Here is an 8273-nt window from a genome sequence, read left to right as displayed (position 1 = left end):
GGGGGGGAGAACTATGTAGTTAGGAAGGAAAGCGGAGGGGAGCGAGGAAGAGACGGTGGGAGAAATTGCGCGAAGAGGAAAAATTAGTCGGCGGCTACTAGTTTTTATTGTCGATCAGTCGATATGTACCGGCCAATCGCCCTTAGCCAGTTCGGGCATCGTTATCGCATCGGGGATCTCTTCGGCGGTTAGGCCAGCAACATTAATGAAATTTACTTCCTATGAGAAAATTATAGCCGCACCGTCGCCGTCGTCATCGTCTCGCTAAACAAGCGACAGAGACGGAGATGAAGGAGAGCGCGAAGAGCGGCACGCGAGCAACAAAGAGAGCCGAACGTAGAAAGAGAAAGCAATAATTTCCACCCTATTACCGACGATCCTAACGGTTTGTTTGCTCACCCAAGACCCACCCGGCTTACGTTATAATCATCCCAGGATAATTGATATCCAATTTCGTCTCGATGTGTCCGGGCATACTCCCTTCGGCGTACTCCGAGGTCGACTATCTTGGCGCTCTTGTTGATCGCGATATACCTACACTCAACGTCAGTCGTAATGTTGATTTTAAGCAAGGAAGACTAGTTACGTGTATATTGCAACACATGCTCAACATGCACTAAATATATAATCTCTCCAAATATAAAATGTCTACTCGTCACATCTGCATGGCGAATCGTGTGTGTAAATCTATTATACACATATCGCATGTGCAGAATTATGAACTGCTGGTGTACAAATTGTGAACTGTAGGTTTGTTTCGCGTATATTTCTGCATTTAGGAACTGTGGATTATGCCGTGGATTAATCCTCTTGGATAAGGCTGAAATTCGTGAAATAGTTTACCCTAAAGCTCGATTATTTCTTGAAGTGTTCCGATTGTGCACTTTAACAAGATAAGTTGGATAATAATGCGGGGCGATGAAGTGCAAACAGCGGTAATGTGTGCGGATGTAAGTATATGTTTATGATATGCACTTCGTATTCACTTTATCTTCGGCGTGGGTTGCTTTGTTGTCGTGCAACTCGGTTGGCAAAACCGGTTATATCCCCATTGAATGCATCGGAAACTTTATATATGATTAATCCTACTGCGCCGGCTGCTGTATTTCGAGCACAGTTGCATATTAATTACCGCAAACGCTGCAACAATTTACTTAAAACGAATATATGTACAGTTAGCTGTCGAATTGATCGTTATATATATCGTTTATCCTATTGCTTGTATCATGTCACGAAATTTGTTATACGTCATAACGCAATGTTAAAAGAAACGTAAGAGAGGAATGTAACAATGTTCGTTTAATGATGCGCTTAGATTTAATTGAAATAAGCTTTGGAGGACGCATTGCGTCCGGGTACGTACGTTACATTCAATATACTTTGTACATTTCATATTGGTAATAACATTTTCTTTAATTATAAATTAGATTGTAGATCCAATTGGATTGTAAATTGTAGATTGTATAGATATGTAATTTATAATTCAATTTGCGAAGTGGAAGATGGAAAGATAGTCGATTTGCTGTGTTGTTAATGTGAAGTATGGCAGTTATAGTACTTTCCTTTCTTGATAATTGTAAATTAAATCTAACATTGCAACGCGTTGCATTTCGCAGCCAATTTTCTCCGTTTTACACGATCTTTAGGAATTGCGACAGGATTATATTTCTCTTAATTGAAAAATTCAAATGGGATTAGCCGACAAAAATCTTACAGCGGTACAGCGTTATTTATATAGTACAGAGATAGCAATCGTACTCTTACATCTCGACAGCAGGATATACGATCATAACCGTACTAGGAAGAACTGGTTGGCTACAAAAGTTGGCGCAGGTTGCTCGCCGCACATATTATAAATCTTTTTAGAACGAAATATGTAGTGGAGACTTCAAAGACTTAATTCACGATGCGTATATTATAACTTTACAGACAGCGCAATACGGTAAAACGCGCATAAATTGTAAAAAGTGGTAGCAGAGCCAATTATGTGCAAAGCAAAATTATTCTCGCAAAAATTATGCATCAGTATTCTTCCCAAGTATACTCGCGCGTGTTGTATACGCAGAAACTTATGCGTGGAGAAAACGCGTAGGAGAAAGATGGTAAAGCGAGCACAATTTCCTCTATGCCAGAAATTTAAAATGCAATGCCTACGATGAAACGGCAATCTAGCGTTTCGACAACCGGTAATGCGATCATACCCCTCGCAAGGAAGATGAGGGGAGATCGGGCGGGGAGGGGAACGGATTCTAGAGAGGTCCCCTCTCCTCTGTTGTGTATATGTGTGATCGTGAATGCTCTAAAGGAATACGGAGCTCTTCAAATCCGAATGAAACCTCGAGCATGGATCTATATTGAGGATCTACATCGGGTTGCATAACAATGCCGAGCGATGTTGCCTTCATGCATAAGTATCTATGCAAACCGAATAGCGATCCCGAAGAGGCACGACGCGCGGCGAGATAATATTTTCATATGAATACAAATGGCCCTCTCTTTCTCTCTCCCTCCGCGCTGCGGAAAACAGGTCTGTCCTTCTTCTCGCCTACTTGTACGTATCAGCAGAGTCGCGAATGCTTTTCCCCGTAACGGATGGCTCAACTGTTTCCTTTAAGGAGTTGCCCGTGGTAGTCATTTTATTTAGCCGCAAAACGCCAAGAGGAAGTTCCTCCGGCAACGCGAATAATGTTCGCGTTTTAGTACTTAGCGAGACGCATTTGATACCTTAGGCTGATAGGTAGTAGCAGACCGCGACGATGATTGAAGCGAATGGAAATTTCTTCTTACATAGAAAGTATTCTAAAGTTATCGCGTGAATTCTGTTCGATGATATTTTTCGTAAAAAAATCGAGAGATTACATTTTGACAAAGTATTTGTCGAAAATTCCGGTGACTTTAGTTTCGTGTGTAATAAACTATTTTTTAGTTAATTATTTTTTGTCTCAAAAGGAGCTTATTTTATATCAATCACTTTGTAATATGAATATTAATTTTTATGCATTATAATAATGAAATATTAGTTTTTTAATTTATTTTACTTATTTCCACTACAGACGACATAGCGATTATTAGAAAAGCAGAGAGAGAACTATTTAATATATTTCTTATACAACTCGCATGAGATGTAGCGTGATATTTATCTTCTCGCATTTATTTTTGTATGCCCTCATCATTGGTCTCAACCTTTGATAATAATGATTACGTTGATTACCGGGATTGCAGGCTGTAAAAAGGTATTTGATCGTTACCTGTTTGCGGCTGAACACGTACCGCGCAAAATGCTAATTGCCTTTTGTAGCCGTGCCGTGAATTTCTATAATTATTGGTCGCAGTGCTATTTACAGTAAGTGAATCATAGCAACGCTGTAGTAAGCACAGATATATTTGTATCTACTTATACACTGTGAAAAAAAATTACTTAAAACAAATAAATATGTTTCAAGTACTCCTCAAAAAAATAATTTCTTGAAGCAAGTAAAATTGTTTTGTTTTAAGTAATTTTTTTTCACAGTGTATACGTTCTAAACTCTACAAAATTTTTTTTAATTAAGAATGTTATTTTATGTGAATAAAATATATATATCTATTTTTTATAGAAATTGAAATATGTTTACTTGCCTGCGTGTGCATGTTTTATTTATTGTTAAAATAATTGCATCATATTTGTGAATACGTAAATTTACAATAATATTGATGATCAAACAGGTTTTTAAAAAATATTCTTAATATAATTCAAATAATTGCATTTATTTACGGAAATTTATAAAAAAATGAAGATTTTTTTTATCATAGAATATTACTTGAATTATTTATATGTACAATATGAATATATTATATATTTGTTTATATATTTTTTATATACAAAAATATTATTGGTATAATAACTAATATACATATTTATTCGCAGAATAATTGCTTAATTTATATGTTTTGTTTCCTTTTAAAAAATGACAAGTCAATGATTTTGTTTGCTGCGGTCACAAACGCCAAGTAAGAATGGTAAAGTGAGTCATTATTCTTTTCGGCAGTTTACTTCCTACACGCCGGTGTACGAAGGTGAAAATTTTATTCGATGCTTTGCGGTCTGTGTAGATAACGAAGGTAAGAGAGGCATCTCTCCCGTCTGGCGAACCCGTCGTCTGGGTAGGTGGAATGTTGGATATATACGGAGGTACGCGAGTCAGCAATGATAATTTCGAGAAACTTGCAGTATGAGAGATGCAGGGGTAGGGGCAGGGTGTAAATAAATATTCCCCGGCACGTATAACGAGATGTAAACGAAGACCGAAGTAAAGGATACCGAGCATATCTGACGAATAAATTGCAGCGCGAGTATCGCAAATGTGCTAGGTGTTTAGGGAGTTTTAATTGGACACGTATATGTGTCGCAAATAAAGGGAGTGCAGCTGAATACGCGAGTTCTAATTGAAATTCTAATTTTTCTGTTAGGATTCCCCCGAGCTTACTTTCCTGTAGCGTCGACAAAATCTTGATTTGGCTTATTGTGCAACGTTTGGCTTGTGCTACATTTTATTGTATTTAAATATGTCTCTACCTATCGAACATACAAAGATATTTTAACGAAAGTTGTTGAATATAGCAGACATTGCACAAGATTTCTAATACGTGCATCGAAATAAACTACAAATTCATCAGTGGTTCTTTCATGTCCTACTTTGTTCTTCTATTCGTTTCAAAGCAATTGCAAGAATACTATGCGCGTGGAAAGCGTATTTTATTACCGTATATGATGCCCCGGTGGCGACGTAAGCCCATTAACGGGCGCGCGGTCTGCGTTCTTCTCTACTTGTTTCTCTCGACATGCCGCTACTCTACCGCCGATTTCTTGCGCGGTCGGGGTAATCAGAAGACATTAGCGCACTAACTAATTGCCATCAGGTATTTCCCGCATAGTTAGCCGAACATTTAAATGATTCGCAGAAATCATAAGCACCACCGCTATTACTTACGTGACTGCGAATTTCTTTTTTACGAGTCGCGCTGCGGCATCCATCTACTGAATCTGCATATTTGTTTTTACAACCATATGCATATGTAATTTTTTGTAAGCTTTTCTTTAACTGCATGTGTAAATTGAAGTCGGCATTTATGCGACACTATTTTGTAATTTACTTATTTATAGTTCTAAGATCGAATTCTTAAGACTTTCAGTCATCAGAAAGATGTAAATGTGTCTTTTTTATCAACGGATTTTTTAATCAATTTTCCAATAGATATTTCTCCGATAAAATTTTTATTGACTTTTTTATCTTTTTATTTTCGATGTATTGAATATCTTAATATTAGTTTTCACTTTTTTAAACCTTTGTTAAATTAAGTGAAAATATCTTAACAATATGAATTTGTTTTTTATACACATTAATTTATAAAAATTGTTTAATTTTTAATCCGTTATAATATTAATAAAAATTGTTAATGACACAAAAAATATTTTTATTTTGTTTAGCTTGACTTTCGATACCCGAGATAAAAAAAATTAGTTTTAGAATGCTTTATACATTCATATGTTATTAACATAAGGCGCTCTTTGAGTTTTATTTCATTAGAGCTCATGAAAAGAGACACAGCTTATTATCAGCACGCGTGAAACATAAGACGAGAGTTATTGGTAAGAGGCTGAAATACAATTCCTTCGTGCACAAAGTTGCAAGTTTAAAGTTACCGATTAAGTGCTTTCTTAAGAATTAACAGGTAACATAATATTAACCTTGAAGATATCGAGCGACAAGGTCGAAGGTTCTGTGAAAGTGATGTTAGAAGCGATATACATTGTTGTTGATAATACTGACGGATTTAACCGAGAGGTGGCCTCGTAAGTCTTTTTAGAAGGCGCAAGAAAATCGAAGTAATAAGAGCGGTTTAAACTTCATGAATTCTTTTATTAATCTGCATGGGGCGGGATCGGATTTAAAATCTCGAGCCGCCAGAGTCAAAGCTCCTTCCCTCTTTTATCAAGATTTTCTCTCCCTCGTTCTTATCCGAAAAAGGCAAACCAGAAAATTCTCCAACATGTTATGGATATAATATATGCGAGATCAATGCGTCCTTCATTATTCGAAATAATATGCGATGCTATAAAATACTTTTATTTTATTTTGTGATTAAAATCTGTTTGATAAAACTGATAACAATTACAATTTCAAGCACTATGTTCATGAAAGATAATATTTATAATAAATATATTTGTTGTATTTATTATAAAGTTTAGGTATTAAGTGAAACTATTTTTTTATATATTAATTTATTTAATTCTGTGTGATTATATGAATAAACTAATGATTTTCATATAGTTTGAAAAAAATTCACAGGGTCGACTTTCTTTTATCTGTTTAAATAATAAGTATTATATAAAAAGTAGAATGCTTAATACTGTTGTTAGCTTAAGGCGTTGATTGAAATTGCTCAATATACCTTGAAGCATTCAAAATTTTTGAATCTTACTGTTTTAGCATTTAAGTGTGATACTTTGAATAATTTAAATACAGTTATCTCTCTGTTATTTAAGATTCATATTCAGGTCGATGGATGAACACAGTAAAACATCAGCAAAACAGTAAAATGCAATATTTATTTTGCCAAAATTATTTACCCCCCATTAAGTTTCTTCCGTCACTTTTCCGCACAATGGATATTGACGATTTCCTGCGACCTTAAGACTTGAACCGCGGATTAATGCCCGCGTCTTTCTTCTTCGCCAACTTTCCTATAACGAGAGAGAATTTTCTGCATTCTTACCGTATCTTTACTCTCCCTCTCTTTCCGTTTCTCGTCGTATAAAAACCATACGGTCTGGCGAGCATGTCTGGTGGGCAGCGGACAGGCGCCAGCGTCCACCCTTTTACGCAGTCCCGGCTGATGTCCCGTAGTCTTGGCCCGTTCCACCCCCTTCCTTTTCTCCACGGTCGTTAGAGCGAAAACGTTCTCCATTAACGCCTCCTTTTTTCTCCTTTTGTCAGCTGGCAGACGCGTCCGCGCCAAAGCGATATTAAAAACTCCCGCGCGCTGCAATAAAGCTAACTGCTTCTCGCATGCATAGGTTCCAGTGCCGTTATGGGTTGCCGTTTCCGTTCTTCTCTTTTGGACTTCTTAATACAAATGGATCCGGTACGAGATTTCTAAGTTCCGGAGCGTTGTCGAGAATTAGGGTCAATGGCCGGGCTTTGACGCTGGTTTTAGCTGTCTTCTAATTTCTTTTACGTCTGTACTTTGTAATATTGTTAAGTTGTAATTGTATCAATTTCCATTTCTGTGGAAATGGAAATGAGAGATATTGTGAAGTAAATGTTGAAATATTATACTTGAGACGCTTACTTTTTTCTTTTGTCAATTAAAAGAAAATAAAAACTATACAGTATCAATCAAAAATATTAATTGTATTCATATTATGTGTATAAGATAATAGTACATTATGTGTTTATACATTTTTTATAGTTAACAGAAAAGTTTGCTATTTATGTGTGTGTGTGAGAAATTGATCTTCTTGTAGTAACTCGCGACATAACTCTCGAATTTCGCATAAAACTTTTGGGACACATTTGTTAATATGATATAACAAAAGAGAGTGTACGCGAAAAATAATCATGTCAGTCGAAATCGTCGTCTTTTACAGACGATTTATTGTCATTCGTCAAATCAGCATACCCGCGTGCTCCGAGAAAGGAACATTCCATTGTCTGGCATATAAAGAGGAATCGAAGAAGAGGGATAGCGATGAAAGAAATTATTTTCTCCGAGCGAGAGGAGCGGAAGGAGAAGCGCGCACGAGACCGAGTGGAGAGAGTGGCAAAGTCGCGCCTCCCGTGGATGAGAAGAAGCGCGGTGGAGGAGGACGCGGAGGATGAAGGAAAACGGTGGATGAATGAGGAGGAGGCTACTTTTGCCCGACGGAAGAACCGCGTCGCGAAGTGGAGTGCCGGATATAGAGTGACGGAAAGGCAAGAACTCTATTGCTTCGCTATAGAGCTTGATGGGAGGGAAAAGGGGGAAGGGAGGGGGAGAGGAAAGGGGACTCCCAGCTGGCAGCATTCGAGCTTTGATATCCAGCCGGCACAAAGAGTTGTCGTCGACGTTTTGTGTGTAATGTAATTGCGTGGATAGGTACATACTTATCTACATAGATGCACTGTCCGCCTCTTTACTTACTCGCGCCGCCAGGAAGTCGACGTGCTTTACGCGTCTAGCCTATAACGCCCGGCATAAGGGCTTTCGAAATAAAGGGAAGATTCCTCCATCTGTCCCCCTCCCCTCCCCCC

At 37.5% G+C, this 8273-nt stretch overlaps 1 protein-coding gene across 3 annotated transcripts in view; it reads left to right on the top strand.

Moving 5' to 3' along the window:
• The window catches only part of LOC105459858 (UPF0489 protein C5orf22 homolog), a 595978-nt gene that overhangs the window by 145481 nt on the left and 442224 nt on the right, over positions 1-8273 (top strand). The gene's annotated exons all lie outside the window — the stretch shown is intronic.

Source organism: Wasmannia auropunctata, unplaced genomic scaffold (assembly GCF_000956235.1).
Source record: "Wasmannia auropunctata unplaced genomic scaffold, wasmannia.A_1.0 LD336101.1, whole genome shotgun sequence".
Classification (NCBI taxonomy): domain Eukaryota; kingdom Metazoa; phylum Arthropoda; class Insecta; order Hymenoptera; family Formicidae; genus Wasmannia; species Wasmannia auropunctata.
Note: the sequence above shows the minus strand (reverse complement) of the source record. Positions and strands in the feature narration are given on the sequence as shown.